This window comes from Helobdella robusta (assembly GCF_000326865.2).
Source record: "Helobdella robusta unplaced genomic scaffold HELROscaffold_32, whole genome shotgun sequence".
Lineage (NCBI taxonomy): Eukaryota > Metazoa > Annelida > Clitellata > Rhynchobdellida > Glossiphoniidae > Helobdella > Helobdella robusta.
In genome coordinates, this window is record NW_008704589.1 from 1428151 (window position 1) to 1446659 (window position 18509).

Below are 18509 nucleotides of genomic sequence, written 5' to 3' on the forward strand. Positions count from 1 at the left end.
GTGGTTGAGCCGTGCAAATATGATAATCATATTCTGCTGGAAAAGAAAGTAGAGGTATCTATGGCCACTTGAGGCGGAAACAGAACCAACAATAGTGACTTAGAATGTTTTGTGGAATTTTCTCACTTGTTGGAGCTGGTTGAAATCTTGTTACAATTGTTAGTAACATCTGCTAGGATGTTGTACGCATTGTTTTTGGCGACTTTCTTATAAGCGAGAGATTTATTGTTGCGGTTAATGTTGTTGTTGCTGCTGCTGCTGCTGCTACAGTAAATGTTGATTTTGTTGTTGTTTTTGTCGTTGTAAATATTGTTTTTGTTGTTTTTATTTAGTGTTGACGCGACGATTTATATTCAACATGGAAATATTTTTCAATTTGTGTCAGCAGACCGCAGACCCGACAAACGTCATCATTATGATTAAAAATAATATTCATTCATTAATATATCTATTTATTAGATATTTACTTATTTATTTGTTTACAACTACATTCATAAAATATGGAAAGCGTTCCGACCAACCAACAACAACAAAATTCAACCACACAAAGAAAAGCATCACCGAACAAAGAACGAAATATGACATCAGTTTTAACAAAGGACGTGTCATCAACACAAAACGTCAACTGAACAAAGTAAGAAAAATAAAGAAAAATATACTCATCATAACAGCAATTACAACAATTGCAACAACTACAACAAATGCCACAACTACAACAACCGCAGACACAAAGTAAGCAACAGTAACAATAACATTTCAATTGTAATTTTCACCACAAAATAGACATCCGAATTAAAACTAAATGCATAAACAATGACATCAACTACTAAATTAACAGCTGAAACATTAACAACAACAAAATATCATCAATATTAGCGACAACAACATTAATAGTAGCAACTAAAACATGGAAAAAACAGACAGTACTAACAATATATGGAAGAAAAAATTTCAAAAACACTAACAGCCCAAACAGCAACAACAACAACAACATGAGTACGAACAACAGCAACAACAAAAACAACATGATCAACACAGTAGAAGCAACAACACAAACAACAACATAAGTATAAACAACAACATAAACAGAGTGAAACACAAACAACAACGTAAACATATCAACAAACAGCAGCAGCAACAAATGCAACAATGTCATAAAAACAACGCAAACTACCACAACTACATAATAACAACAACAAGATTATTAATGTTATAATAATAATAATAATAACAACAACAATAGCAAAAACAACAGCAACAGCAAAAACAACAACAGCAACAACAAAAACACCAACAGTAACAACAGCAAGGTCGAGTTTATCGGTTGAGAACATTGACAAGATGTCATCCAGCCAACATCATATAAATGATGATGTGTCACGTCAATATTGTTGTTCTTATTATTTTTGTTATTATTGCTATTGTTGTTTTGTTATTATTATTATCATTCATATCGTTTTCATTATCATCAATTATATTATTATTATTTAGTTATTATGATGTCATTTTAAATGTAATTATATTGCTTACATCTTATTATTACTCTCACTGCTGTTATGTTAAAGCTGTTGAAGTTATTGTTAATGTGATTTTGTTGTTGTGGTCGTTGTTGCTGCTGCTGTTATTAATGTTGTTGTTGTTGATGATGTTGTTGTTGTTGCTGCTGTTGTCGTTGTTACTGTTGTTGTTACTGTTGCTGCTGTTATTAAGGTTATTAATGTTGTTGATGTTTTTGTTGTTGTTGTGTTGATGTAGAAGCAGCAGTAGTAGTGGTAGAAGTAGTAGTGGTGGTGGTAAAAGAAGTAGTGGTGGTAGTAAGAGTATCAGCAGCAGTAACAACGTAGTCATTATTAGTATTATCGTCACCACTATTAACATTTTACCATTGCCGTTTTGCCGTGAAGTCATTATAACAATTATAATCATCATTTACATAATCATCTTTATCATCCTTTACACCATCATCTTCATCATTATCTCCATCATCATTTACATCATCATCTTCATCATCATCACCATTTCAGGCTGTATTGACAAGTGAATGCACGTGATATGACATACGTCAGAGTCAACTTTTTTCGCGATGTAAGTTTTCAATTTCGGAATGTTTTTTCTTCTCTCGAATATTCTAGAAAGTTCTAGAATGTTTGAGAATGTCCATCGAAGCGTAACCAAGTAATATGGGATTGCATGGCACGGCTCCGCGTGTTTCTCTCTTCATTTCCTTGCATGAAGTGCTGAAGTGCCTGCCTTCAAAATTTTCAATATTTTTATTCTTTTTTCATTCTGCATTCTTTACTCGTTTTTATATTTTTAATTATTTGTTCTTTCTTGATTTATTTATTAATTGGTTATTATATCTGTTTGTCTTTAAACTCATCAAATTCTTTATTTAAAATCATTTTTTCATTAACATCTGTAAACCATTCAAATTAATATATACCGGCGCGTTTCATTGCTTTCGCTACTGGGAACCGTTAATTGGAATTTTCGTTCTCAAACTTGTGACGGTTTTAATAATGTTAATGATGTAACATCGTTGATGACGATGATGCCAACACTGTAGACCAAAGTTATCCTGATGATGACATTAATAATGAAATGAAAATAAATTTATAACGGAACCCAAAAACAGTGCCAATACACACGTACACAAATACATAAATATGCAAACTTCAACTACACATGGATACAAACAAGCATACAAAGAAAAGAGAAACATACACACACGCTTGCATGCACGTGTAGATGCAAGAAGAGAAAATATTTTTTGTTTATGCATACTTACCCGGCAGACAGCTTCATTCAAATTTACTTGCCTTCTATACATACGACACACACTCTTTAGATAAATTTCAGCTTTTTCTTTATTCTCCAAAACAAAATAAATACCTAAACAACAAAGCCAGGTATGGTACAAACACCAGCAAACACATACAACTATACACACACACACAGACAGACAGACAACACACAGACATACTTACAAAGACTCACGCACAAGACAGCAGATTGGAATTAAGGTTGATTGAGTCAATAGATGTTTGTTTGTCCACGCAGTAGTCCAGGCGCAAACAAACCTGATTGTCTTCTCCTCCTCCTCCTCCTACAACTGTAATCCACCTCGAAGAAAGTCAACAGCGACCTCAACAACAACGAGACGACATCAACAACAACATCAACAACAACATCAACTACAACATCAACTACAACATCAACTACAACATCAACTACAACATCAACAACGGCATCAAGACTAATAATATCATCGAAATCACAAAATAATCTTGACAAAATCATCAACTAGTTCAACTGAATCTTTATAAAATATACATAAACAACATCAAAGAGTGTTTTCAAGGAAGTATGCAAACATCGAAATCTTCGGAAAGATCGTGAAGAATCATTCCCAATAACAACAAGCACACCAGCAAAAACATTAACAATTGAATTGGAAACGTTGCAACGTTACGGCAACAACATCTCAACGTCTTCAACACTTTTGAATATTTTTTAACCATATTAAAATACAAAAACGAAATGCCTTAAGAATACCAACAATTGAACGATGTTGAGCAATTTTGTAACAAAGCATTCAAAATAAACAAATTCGCACATTTACAAAACTTCGAGAATATCAAATAGAACTGAACAAGCAACAAAAACATCCAACATTCGCAAACAACACTTCCAACAACAATTTCAACAGCATCATCAACAAAACTCTAAAAGTAGCGTTCACAACAACAAATGAACTAAAAAATTAATTACACAAACATCAAACTAACAACTAACAAATATTTCCAGCATAAACTAACAACACCAACTATAACATCCACGACAACAACAACAGCATCAACAACAACAACAACTAGGTCGACGGCATGACTCATGCGACCAGCCAATGAGATCCGTCTAATTAGTTGATTGCCTACGTCACATTATGACGTCAGAAAGAGCGATGTACAGTAAATTCTTGTTTGCATATGGATGGCTCATTGGTCCGTGCATTTCAACGTCACTTTCAGAGTAACTGATGTAGCGCGAAAAACCATGAATAAAAAATGATTTAGCGCAAAGAAATTTAAATAAATAAATTATTTCTTAGGTTTGATTAATATATTTAAAAAAAGCGTGAAAGATTCATTTGAAATAAATGTCAGAAAAATAACAAATATACTCGGTTTATATAATGAATATTTCTTGTCATTTTGAATCGCGCTAGACAAATTTTTGTGATTAATTGATTGAGTTGTTTTATAAAAAATGGCCAAGTTTATATCAATCAATCAAAAGAGAGAGAGAGAGAGAGAGAAAGAGAGGGAGAGAATGCGTGCATGTTTGTTTGCTTATGTGTTTATGAAGTTAATAATTATTAATCAGAGCCACATTTTTACGAGTTATGACACTAATATAAAAATCATCAAGAGCGAAGACCACACAAAAACATCATGGAATATGAACGCACACCTACCTCATTCACAACACATCTTCCAGCTGTTCAAGAAATTTTATTGAAAATAATTCAACCTAACGACCGTTTCTACTATAACAACGACACACAAAAAAAACTAAACAACTGCAGTGTAAACAAAACAAATAGCAAGAAAAATATACAACAACAGCAGCACAACAACGCTACAACAACACAGTTACAAACAATGACAACAACACAATTACAAATGAAAACAAGCAAAAAAATCACGTGACCAGGAAGGTTACGCACAAACACATACGGACATGCGCGCACACGTGTTTACATTTCGATGACCCCAAGATAGCCTCTCTGTAAAATAGAGCTTGCCGGAAGTCGAGGTTAGTCATGACGTCACAAAAATATTTTCTTTACTTTTAGTTTTTGGATAGTGTGTAACGTAACGAAAAGAAGTTGTTAATCTGAAGAGCAATTTATTTATGGTATGGCGTCCGTAATAGTTGTTGATGTTGTTGTTTTTGTTGTTGACTTTGTTGTCTATGTTGTCTACTTTGTTATTTATTTCACTGTCTTTGTTATTTACGTTATCACAACTTTGTTGTTTATGTTGTTGTTTTTTTGATCATGTTGGTGTTGTTGGGTTAGTGGATTAGTGGTTGTTAGTTTAGTTTTGCTGTCAGATCAATTTTACCATGTTTCGGCTTTGCAATATTTAACGATGTTACTTGAATGTTGTTGGTTTTCAACATTTTATTTCTTCCTATCAACCATCATGATGTCAAATAAACACCAACATTTATTTATAATTTCAAATTTTACTCATATCATGCACATTGTGAATTCGGTAGAATTTATACAATACTGTATAAATTATGGTCTCCTTCCAACATTCTGAATTGAGTTAACCTGATCTATTTCTGGAGGAGTTTGGTTGTAAATTTCCTTACAAAGAGCTATTCATTAGCGTCGTTGTATTTATATTTCTTTGATAATATCAGCCATTCAAAATTATACATAAGTACACTGATGATGTTAATTAATAACAACAAACTAACTAAGCGACTATCGCGAAATAATGAATATGTAACATATTAATTTTTGAATTCCTCAAAATTTTATGCCAAGATATTACACAAAAAATTTTATTTACTGACGATTTTACAATTTTTCACACAAATAAATATCAGGTTTTTCGACATTTAAACTGAAAACTAAAATATTAAAATTAAAAATCATAGTAATAACTAAACCTAAATACACAAATGATACTAAACTCGTAGATATAAAACTCGCGCAAGAGAACAAGAAGGAAATGAAGAGATAAGAATAAATACTGGGTTGAGAGTGCAGTATTCATAGGCGTTCATGTCATGCTATATATCTGATCTGAATAGCAATGTTCTAGGGGAGAGTTGACGATAATGTAGGTAGACAACAAAAACATGACCACAATGGCAATGTTGTAAGCGATTTATTAGTTCAACTACAACAAATTATACTGCTATGACATTAACAACAACAGCAACAACAAATTATACTGCTATGACATTGACAACAACAACAACAACAAATTATACTGCTATGACATTAACAACAACAACAATAAATAATATTCAATGGTGTTATAACATTAAAAACAATAACAACAACAGCCAAATAACAAATATGAATTTCTACTAAAAACAATTTTAATTCAGTGAGCAATAGTGGGAATGTTTAATAAATCAGATAGTCAGGCAAAATTAGCACTAGCACCATTACAAAGCCAATGCAACAAAAACAATAATGCACCAATAACAACAGCGCAACAATAACTACGAAACAATATGTTATAATGAAAAGAAAAACAAAAATATTACCAGCAACAAATTCACCAAAAGAGCAACTGAAATCATTAACCAGAACATATCACCACTGACAACAACACAACGATATACATGGCTATATTAAAAACAACAACATCAACACATCAACATTATGACAACCACAACAACAACAACAACGACATCAACACATCAACAACGAAAACAACAAACGCAACAAGAAAGAAGAAAGCAAAGAACAAAAAATTGACCAACCCATCATTCAACCATATTAATTTAAAGTAGTGAACGCAGTAGTGATAGTAGTAGTTGCAGTCATAGTTAGCAGTAGTAGTAGTAGTAGTAGTAGCAGTAGTAGTAAGAGTAGTAGTAAGAGTAGCAGTGGTAGTTGCAGTAGCAGTAGTAGTAGTAGGAGAAGAAGAAAAATAAGTAGTAGTAAGAGTAGTAGTAGTAGTAAAAGAAGAAGAAAAAGTAGTAGTAAGAAGAGTAGTAACAGTAGTAGCAGTAGTTGCAATAGTGGTAGTAGTAGTAGTGGCGGCAGTTGTAATAAACTAAAAAGTTTTCAACATCATTTCCTTTAGCAACGCTTGCTGATTTACTGCCTTGAAAACAGATCAAACATTTATTTCATTGCATATGATGATGATGATGATGAAGATGATGATAACGAAGACGATGATGATGATAATGATGATGGCAATGATGACGATGAAGATAATGATGAGAATGACAACAACAACGATGATGTTGATGATGATGTGATGATGACAATGATGGTGGTGGTGATGATGACGGTGATGATGACGGTGATGATGATGATGATAATGATGATGATAATGATGATGGAGAAAGAAAGCTATGGACGAAATAGATGAATAATGAAATAACTGCATTAAACACAAATCAACCACAATATTTTCAAGTTTTTAAAATGTTAAGGAATTGAAATGTCAATTCGATCTCTAAAAATCCATGGCATCAGCTATGATATACCAACTAAGATGCATCTCTAAGAAGAAAAAAAGAAAGAAATCGTTATCTGGTAGGCTTTGAACAAGGAAATTGTCGGAAGATCTCACTTCTAATGTAAATGTAGAAATGAAACTCATTTTGCAAATTTTCCATGTGACATTTTGCAATAGCAAAGTTGGAACAGTGGCATCTGTTTTGGAAGAGCGTAATAGACTATTAACCTTTTTTAAATCTTTTTTTAATCTGTGTACTGGATAAAACTAGGAAGGGGTTAGGGAATATTCTCGATTCATGAAACCTTGTCAAAAATTGCAGTTATTGAATTTTCTAATAAATGCTATGTTTATTAGTTTCTTAAAATTTTATAATATACCTTTTTAAATTTAAAAAGTTATTTCTCAACTGATTGGAAAAATAATTTTTAACTTTTAAAAGCCTTTTGAGTGAATTAATGTTATCGAAATAGAGGTCCTCTTAACGCGACGTCCTTTTAATTAATTGAAAATTATTAAGCGATTATATATTACAATTTTTAACTGCACTTCATTTTCAATTTTAAAACAAAAAACGATTTTAACAATCAAATAATATAAATTCTTATTTTTTACTTTTGAAAACTCCTTCAATCATATTTAATTACATGATAAGAACATTGCCCAAGCGTTGTCTTTTATTACAATTGTACCATTTTGACTATATTTTGTGAGGCGTCCTTGTTAAAAAATGTCTATAAAATATTTCAAATACAAATATTTTGTCCAGTTGTCAAATTCAATATGCTTGCTGTTATTATTATTAATACGAAGCTTCAAATTTTGAAATTTAAAATTCAAAAAGTGGATCGAAGTTTAAGAGACAAACAAATGAGTAAGCAGTCAGCTTTGTTTGGATGCCACAGTTCAGTAGCTAAACGTGATTAAAGGACATAAATTAGGGTTGAGCAAAGCAGATTAATTCATCGCATTACGCTTTCCAGCACGCTCCAGCGCCCCGCAAGCTTGATGGAACGTATGAGATTGCTGAAGATACAAATTAAAAAAGATACTTTAGTCCTGAGTTAGTGAGTGAGTGATTGAGGGAGTGAAAGTGAGTGAGTGATTGAGTGAGTGATTGAGTGATTGAGTGAGTGAGTGAGTGAGTGAGTGAGTGAGTGAGTGAGTGAATGAGTGAGTGAGTGAGTGAGTGAGTGAGTGAGTGAGTGAGTGAGTGAGTGAGTGAGTGAGTGAGTGAGTGAGTGAGTGAGTGAGTGAGTGAGTGAGTGAGTGAGTGAGTGAGTGAGTGAGTGAGTGAGTGAGTGAGTGAGTGAGTGAGTGAGTGAGTGAGTGAGTGAGCGAGTCAGTCAGTCAGTCAGTCAGTCAGTGAGCGAGCGTGAGCATGTGAATGAATGAATTTAGAATGTAGAAATGTTGAATGAATAAGGATTGAGCAATAAATTAATTCTGCGGAAGAATTTTTAAGCAGATGACGTTTTCATTATTCGCAGTTCTTCTTCAAACTTTTTTAAAATCACAATTGTGACGTGCAGCTGTGAAGATCTAACAAAAATTTGTGAAATTTTAATATGAAATTAAAATTACTCAAAAATTTTTGAAGTACAAATAACTGATAGACGTTAAAACCAATTTAAAAACAAACCTTATATAAACAGTCTACATCTACCATACATGAAATAAAATTAATTATGATTCAATTTTTTATCTAAAATTAAAAAAAAACAAATTGATAAGAATGCCGTCTGACCAAACGAATGATGAACAAATGATTGAGTGAAGGAACGAATGAATGAATAAATAAAAGAGTGAGTGGATGAATGGATGGGAGGACACTTTCATTAAGGAGACAACAAGTGACAGAGTGAATGACTGAACGAATGAGTGGATGAATGAGACAAAAAAAAGTAATGAAAGAAAGAAAATGAAAATCTGAATGACGCGATGAATGATGGATGGAATAAAAGTAAAAATCAAACAAAAAAATGGAAAAGGGCAGAAAACATTTTTTAACGAGGAGGAGCAAAAATCAAATAAGTGGCACTGACGTAGGGTAGGAATTGACACTTCTATCCGAATTTCGTATATTTTTGCCTCATTTCCAATTTTATTCATCACTTTCTCCCTCATTTTCCCATTTTTTCAAGACATGCAAAAGGATCAAAGAGCAACTTAGCAAAAGTTATTTGTTAATATTTTCACGAAGGAGCCGGGCAATAAAAAGGTTTTAGTATAGAGACGGATTATCTCTGTCATGGATGGAGAGAGCGACAACGAAAATATTTTATCTCTCATCCTCTCATCCTCACATTGTTTTCTTCCGATGGTTTTTACTGTTTTTGTGTCAATTTTTTTTTCTATTTTTTTTAGTTTTTTAGTTTTTTCCGTCGCTGAAAACAATAAAATGTTTTTACGCCAGGAACTTTCGATCAGTTGTTTAGTTTTTGTTTCTACAGAAGCTCATTTCCATTCTTAAGTTCGCTAACAATTACAGACGAGTTCATAATAGTAATAATAATAATAATAATAATTATTATTATTATTATTATTATCTATTTATATTACGGGGCACACCTGTAACATATGTGAATACTTATATTCTTCTCTTTCTTCAGTGCATTGACAATTTTTTCAATTAAATTTTATAAAAACCATCTTCACCGAAACATTCGCTCTTTGAAAAGTCTGTTACTGCATTACAAAATAAAACGAAATATAACAAAATTTATACCTAAGGTACAGTAGACGAATTGAAGTGTATAGGTAGAGGCCGACGTATTCACAACGCACGACTCATAGTCAAACGAACAACAACACGTGTAATGCTAACTGACATACAAATCCGTCAGTGAATGATGATGAACGTTAAGCGTAGAGTGCCCGTACTTCAAATCATTTCCATCACAAAGTGCCCTATTATTTTTTTCTTTCAATTCTTTCAAAATTTCACAATTAAGTTATAATCAAATTTTTTTCGTTTGACAAATATACAATAAACATTTTAAGCAATAAAATCATCACGACATAAATGAAATTATCTATTTTAAAGTTTTTAAATGTTTTAATATTGAGTATCATTGAATTGAGATCGAATAAATTATTTATTAAATGTTCAGAAGCAAGATTTATTTAATTTTAACATCATTCAATGAGGCTCTTTCTTCTTTTTCTACCTCTAAAAATTTTTGTTATTCTAAGTTTTAAATACTAATTTTTTCAAACATAACTTACCATTTTCCACCACTGAGTCCGCAATATTAAAAATTTATTTATGCAAAAATTAAACAATGACAACATTTTGAATCACATTTAACCTTTCAACATTTTGAATCACACTCAATCTTTCAACATTTTGAATCCCACTTAATCTTTTAACGTTTTGAATCCCACTTAATCTTTTAACGTTTTGAATCATTCATAATCTTCCTCCACTAATTAAAAATATTTTCCACTTCAAATGTTTCTTCGCGTAGAAATGAGACAATTAGTAAATATTTAGCTTGCAACGTAATTCCACACATTCCAGTTCCCAAATTCCTCTGCATTAACATCATACATTCCAGTTAAATTGTTGGATTGGATACCTACCAACTTGCTTGCATGTGCAGTGTGTATATTGTATATAGACCATCTAGGTTGCTATTATTTCCGCATTCGAACACGGGTTAGTTTGATGTATTGTTGCTAGTAGTGTTCTTGTGTGTGCGTGTATGTGCGTGTTAGTGTGTGTGTGGGTCGTGTTATATTTTAATGCGTTGCATAATTTTGTTGTATAGTTGTATCGTCATCTGTGTAATGTATGTATTGTTCTATTACCCACCTACACTATAATTTCATGTACGTATTAATATAACCACCTTTTTCAAGTATTTCTGTTACACTTATATTTTATGTGCTGTATATATATATATATATAGAGAGAGAGAGAGAGAGAGAGAGTGAAAGAGAGAGAAAGAGAGAGGGTGAGAATTAGGATGTATGGTTATTCGCCTGTATCCAGGTGCTTATTATCAGGTATCTGTGCTTTTCTGTCTATTTAAAACAGTGTTCAGGGCGACGTATTTTATGAGCGGTAGGTATTTGCTAGTTGTTCTCTATTTCGTGAAGGGCTAGGACTTCAAGTGTTATAGAAAATAAATTTTTTATTGGCCCGGTTCTGTTGCGATTATAAATAAATACTAAGATGTAAAATCTAAATTTGTCTTTAAAATTGTTTACATTTTATAGGATTAAGAAACCAAATTTTAATTATTTAAAATTAACCACGTAGAAGAAATTTGCATTAAGAATAAAAGAAATGAGAAGAAAACTCGGGGCATAACTTCAACAATCTCGTTAACACACTCAACTTTGTGTCTTCCAAAGTTTTTTTTCTCAAGGAAATGACATGATGTGTAGTGATACTGCTACCCTGCAGTTACTGTTGTTGTTGTTATTGTTTTCTGTTGCTGTAACTATCGTTAATGTTATTGACGATGTTAATGTTATTAATTCATGCAGTTGTTTACGCGAGAATCACAGCAGGGCTCCATTCATTCATTTCTCTTCTTTACATTTTATTTATGGAAGCAATTTGTTTGAAACACGTTAATTAAAAGCTATCCACTGTTTCAATGCTTTGCGATAATTGACCAATCAAACAATCCATCAAGAAATTACGTCATCGATCACGTGATTTATCAAGTAGCCACGCTACTGTTCAATCAATCGTTCAACCTATCAATCGCTCAACCGATCCACCCACCCATCCATCCATCCATCAGTTGTGTAATTTTTCCTATCATTTGAAGGATTGCTATTAGCTAACAGCTCAAGATAAGACAAAAAAATTTTAAATAAAACCGAAAACTTTACTACAGTAAGTTATAAAAATGTGTAAACAGGCATTTGATTCAAATGATTTTTGTGCTGCTTGCAGTTGAAAATATACAGAAAATCATTCATAAAACTTATTTTGTTCGCATATTTATTTATTAAAAAAAATTCATTTTGAAGAGGTAAAGTTTTAAAAGCGATAAAAAATAAAAAGAAAGAAAGAACGATTGAAGACTGGCATGTGTGAGTTGAGGACTGAAATATTTAAAATGTAAGACACGTTTGCATGGCGGCCATCTGAAAAGTTGGGGGCATTTTTATTGCTGGACTCTTCTTAAGAGAAATCACTTCAAATTAAATGGACGTTGTATGTAGCAACTAAACGGTGTGCTTGTGTGTGTGCCGTCCATCTAACATTTGGTGAAAATTTGTTTCATATGTGCAAATTTATTTATTCATTCATTCATCAATCATTCATTCATCATTCATTTATTGATTGATTCATTAATTCATTGATTCATTCATTACATTCAATAATTCATTCATATATTAAAAAATATGACTACTTTGGTGAAGATTATTTTCTTAATAGCGTGCGGAGTGACTATGGTAACACAGAAAAACAACCAAAAATGAAATTTTTTATGAAATTTATTTGTACATTTAAAAAATATTAAATTAAGGTAAAAAAAAATTAAATAAACGCCATGGTAACATACGCCTTGGAAAAAATTGGACCGCCAACAATTCATAGAAAGTAATGCTGTCGTTTTAAAAAGTGTTTGAAATTTTTCATCAAATTGGAAAACTAATGCATCCCGCTTCTCAGACTTACATCTAATTGAAATGAATTATTTTGCATTAAAAACTTGAAACGTATCAAATTATTTCCTCCACAGCATATAAAAATAATGTGAAACCAACCTGATGTTATTTCCACAGAACTCGCACAAGTGATCATCAACATGGCCATCATCATTTTCATTATCTTCATCATCGTCATCGTCTTAACTTTTAGCAACTAGTGCGATTTGCGTTTATGTAACAAAGCAAATTTTAACATTCACTTTGATATGAATTTTTTCAAGTTTTTTTTTTAAATTAAAAAAATATTAAATAATAAATAGGTTTTTGATGCTAAAGTGAACAAGTGGCACGAGCTTGTCACATAGCTGTATGATACTTCGTTGAAATTCTTGATGTTCATTCGTTGCCTCAACTTTTGGTAACTTTGCTGTTGCTGGTAGCAATATTGTTGTTAATGTTGTTGTTGTAGTTGATGAAGTGATGTTATAATAGTTGTTGATTTGTTACATATAACTCGTATGCTAATGTTTTTATTGTAATTTAAATATAACTTCTTTATATTATTCATAATATGTAATTTACTTCAAACTTGTTTGAACTTTCAATGTTTGAAAAATTAAAATTTTTAAGTTTTTTATTAATTTTTAACGAAATACTGTCAAATGATTACCAAAGAATGTTTTAGTAGATAACATCAGTTTGTTTAATAACAACAATTTCAATTGACACCAACTACATTAATTTCAATAAAAAGCATGCAGACAAAAAAATATCATAAAAAACCTCGTACGTTCCAAGCGTTGCTCTACCTTCATGCTTTTTAAACCATGACAAACACATACCATATACATATACATAAATTCATACATAGGAATGCATAAATTCATATATATACATACAAACATATATACATACATACATACATACATACATACATACATACATACATACATACATACATACATACATACATACATACATACATACATCCAAATATACCATATGTATGTATATGCTTCGTGAGTGTGATATACAATTATTACATACATGTGTATTTAGATATATATACGTATACATATACTTGTATGTTTATTCTATATACAATATAGTACATACATTCTGAGTTACGTTGTATTTTTTATGGTTCGTGAGTTACTTTGATTCGCCGTAATTTTTTAACTTTCACCATCTAGTCTCTATATGGGTTTTAAAAAAATTATTAATACCCAAAGGCGTCGAAGTATGCGGCCGAGATGTTAGTTTAAGTAAAAGTTGAAATAATTTACACCGGCAAAAAATTTTTTCTCTACCTTTTAACACTTGGATGAAAAGAATGTTCTCCGAATGAAGTCGGATCGAGAACTTCAAAAATAAAAGTTTTTTCATGCAAAAAAGTTGCTTAAAGTTGGATAGAGGAAGTGATAAAAATGACGGCAGACCATTTTTTTTATTATTTTATATTTTACTAAAAAATTATTTATTTAATTTTGCTTTCCGAAAATTATAAAAATTTTTTTAATAAAAAAATCTTTACTGTAATAAAATTTCTGGCTAAACAAATAATTAAATAATATATACATGTTATGCGGATATCATATATATCACTGCATCAAACCCGCGCAAGCAATAAAATAATTTTATAAAATCGGAACGCAACGAATGTTTGCGGTGCGGTGCGGTAATTAATCGTATTGACGCCATAAAACGCTATTGACGCGTTTCGTCAACAGAGCTTTTGCTATTTCCCTCTTTTCAAATTGGCGGGAAAAATGATTCAGCTCGTCGTGACCTTAATCATTATCATCAACATCATCGTCATCAGCATCATCAACATCATCGTCATCAGCATCATCATCAACATCATCATTATTTTCAACGAAACTATTTTTATGTTAGAAAAAATTTTTATAAGAAATTATGAATCGAAATTTTGACGTGATATTTCAAATCGAATCAGGATGACCATCGAATTTTAACAACATCATTATTATCTTTATCACCATTCTCAACCTCATCATTTGTCATCACCATCACCAAAAATTCCAAATTCATTTTCAACATCCCCATCATCATCATTTTCACCATCACCACCACCATAAATGTCATCACTATTTTTGTCCTCATTCTAATTGTAATCACCATCATAAATGTCATCATCATTTTCATCATCACAATAATCATTACTTGTCACCACCACCAACGCCATATAAATGCCATCATCATTTTCGTCGTCATCATAATTGTCATCGATATTTCCATCAACGAAATTGTCATTGCGTTACGAATGCGTTCATTGGAGCGTATGGAGGTAAAAGTGAATTTTATCGTTAGTCACGTGTCCTCTTTCTTTCTCCTCCTTTTTTATTTTTTACTCTTTTTCTCTTATTTTATCAATGTTCTTCTTTTTCTCTTTCACTTTTTCCATCTGTTCCTTAATACATCTGTCATTTTCTTATTCCTGTTTTCTTTTTCTTCTTTTTTTTTTCTTTCTTTCTTTCTCTCTCTCTCTCTCTCTCTCTCTCGCTTTGACTAGAAAAATTTTATAACGTTGTAATGTTCAGTGACTTCTCTACAATGTCAGTCACATGTCATGTTGATGAGCGTATGTATCTCTACTAGCCAAGGCATTGGTATGTTTTTGTTTGTTTGCTTGATTATTTGTTTGTTTGGTTGATTGGCTATTTGTTTGTTTGTTTGTCCATTTGTTTGTTTGTGTTTGCTTACTTAAATAATTCCTCTTGTATACATTCATTCGTTTGTTTGTTTGTTCGTTCGTTCATTTATTTTCACTTAATAATTATTTTAAAATTATTTATTTTTGCATAACTTCATCAATTCATCCATTCACTTGTTTCCATGCATGCATGACTTTGTATCAAAATTCATAAGCTTTTGTAGACTTTTATTTCATGAAGCAACATTTTACATTCCTAATAGGCAACAGTTATGTTGCGTATACAAGCCAATGAATTCTATACTTATAAATCTCGTCTCCTTTTAAAAACGACAGATTCATCGAGTCATTTTTTTTTTATTTTTTTATTTTAAAAATTTTATTAACCACAAAAAAAATAGCTTGGAGACCATACAAGCTTATTAAGCTTTATAGGCCACCAAAAAGAAAAACAGAAACAATTTAAAAAATTATCAAGCGCATATACGATAACATAATTTGTTCGTTCAACTGTTTGACACAAAAGCAGAGCACACTGAACATAAATTAAACGTTCGTAAAACAAAATGAAAATGAAATGAAACTACAATTTGATCCTTGTAGTGTTATCTAAAATGTGTAAGATCATACAACAAATATATAATTCAAACTAAGGCCAATAAATAAATACTAACATATATTCATGACATGCATTCAAAAAATAACAGCAATATAATTAAAATGTTCAATCATATGATTTTGCCTGAACAAACAACAAATTGAATTCAAACTAAGTCCAAGAATAAATATCAACATACATTCAAGACATACATTCAAAAACCAACAGCAATAAACTCAAAAATGTTTAATCATATTACATCAGCATAATAAATTTGAAATAACAAAGATTATTTGGAAACGTATAATAATATTTTATTAGAAAAATCAGAAATACTATTTAATAATTTGAACTCTGAAGGCAATCTATTCTATTCATTCATTTATTTATACAAACAGATACACATACATACAAACATGTACATATACATACAAGTACATATACATACAAACATGCATATATACATACATACATACATACATGCACATATAAACATGCACATATACATACATACATGCACATATAAACATGTACACATACATACATACATCCACATATACATACATACATACATACATACATCCACATATACATACATTCAGGCACGCATACACGCACACCTAGAAAGTGTTATAAGTTACGTTGTAAAGTGGTTTTTATAGTGTTGGAGCTAGCTTGAGAAGCGTTGTGAATAATAAATGCAAATCATTGACTTGCACAATTCACTTTTGTTTCTTTCGTTCTCTTGCTCTTGTTTCCGTTGTTGTTGCTTTTGGTTGTTTTGTTGCTAGTAACTTGTTGTTGAGTTGTTTATTTGATGTCATTGTGGTTATTCAATGTCATTGTATTTATGGTTATTTACTAGTGTTATTGTTGTTGTTTGTATTGTTTTTATTATTTTATTGTTGGCCATGTTTCATGATCGGGATGTAAATGTGAATGAATGAATGGATGAAGGAATGAATGAACTAATGAACGATTGAATGAATGAATCAACAAAAACGTACGAACGAACAAACGAACGAAGGAATGAATAAATGGTTAAATAAATGATTTAAAAAATAAACAAATAAACTACAAATGAACAAACAAAAAATATCTGAAAGAACGAGTGGAGAAAAAAATGTATGAGTAAAAGAATAAATAGATGAGAGGAAGCATAAATGAATGAATGATGTAAGGGTGGCTGATCTGTTGCATATATCAAGCATTCTTCTTCACCATTCTAGCTTACTTCAGAATTAGAAAGAGAGAGAGTGAGAAAAAGAAAGAAAAAAAGAGACAGGCAGACATATAGACAAAAAGAAACAGGCAGACAGAAACGGAGAATAAATGAATAGAGAGAATAGATGAATAGAGACGTACAGACACATCAGCAGACAGACAAACAAACACACCAACAAACAATGAAACATAACGGCAACCACAATAATGTTGCTTGTGGCCACTAAATTATTCTAAAACATAATATACGTCTATCTATATACGTGCTACGTATGAGCTTATGTGCGTGAGATAAAAATTTAATGACGATAATCATAAACATAAAACACGTCACAATATTTTTTCGACATGTAAAATTTTGCCAAAATAAAAACAATAAAAATAATGAATAACATTTTTTTTCGAAACAGGAAAAAGAGAAAAATTATAAATTAAAATAAACACACGCATGCCTAGACCCAGATTTTTTAATACAAAATAGTTGTATCATTGTGATACAATGTAGTATACCTTTTCGGCTGTATGTATGTATGTATGTATGTATGTATGTATGTATGTATGTATGTATGTATGTATGTATGTATGTATGTATGTATGTATGTATGTATGTATGTATGTATGTATGTATGTATGTATGTATGTATGTATGTATGTATGTATGTATGTATGTATGTATGTATGTATGTATGTATGTATGTATGTATGTATGTATATATGTATCAAATCAAATCACTTTTATTCAATCAAACAAAACAAAAGCATGAATGATTCGGAGACCAAAAAAAGAAAATTAATTCTTGTGGGCTCGGCCACCGTGCAGCTCAAAATTGCTTCTCAATGATAAAATAAAATTGTCAATAGGAGAAAATGTATCAATGTTAATTAAATATGTACACACTTATATACATATATATATATACATATACATTATTATCCTTGAAAAACAGAACTTTTCGTAATTAAAAAATTTTTCAGTTTATTTTTAAAAAGATGCAAAGTGTTACAATCTTTAATTTCTTGTGGAATCGTCTCCCATATTCCTGGGCCAGTATGTTTCAAACTCATGCAGAGTACTTTAATTCTGGCTGGTGGAGCATAGAAAAGTGGCGTGTGGCGTGTAGTTCTTGCTTGAATGGAAGTTCCAAAAGTGAAAAAGTTTCTAAAAAATGCC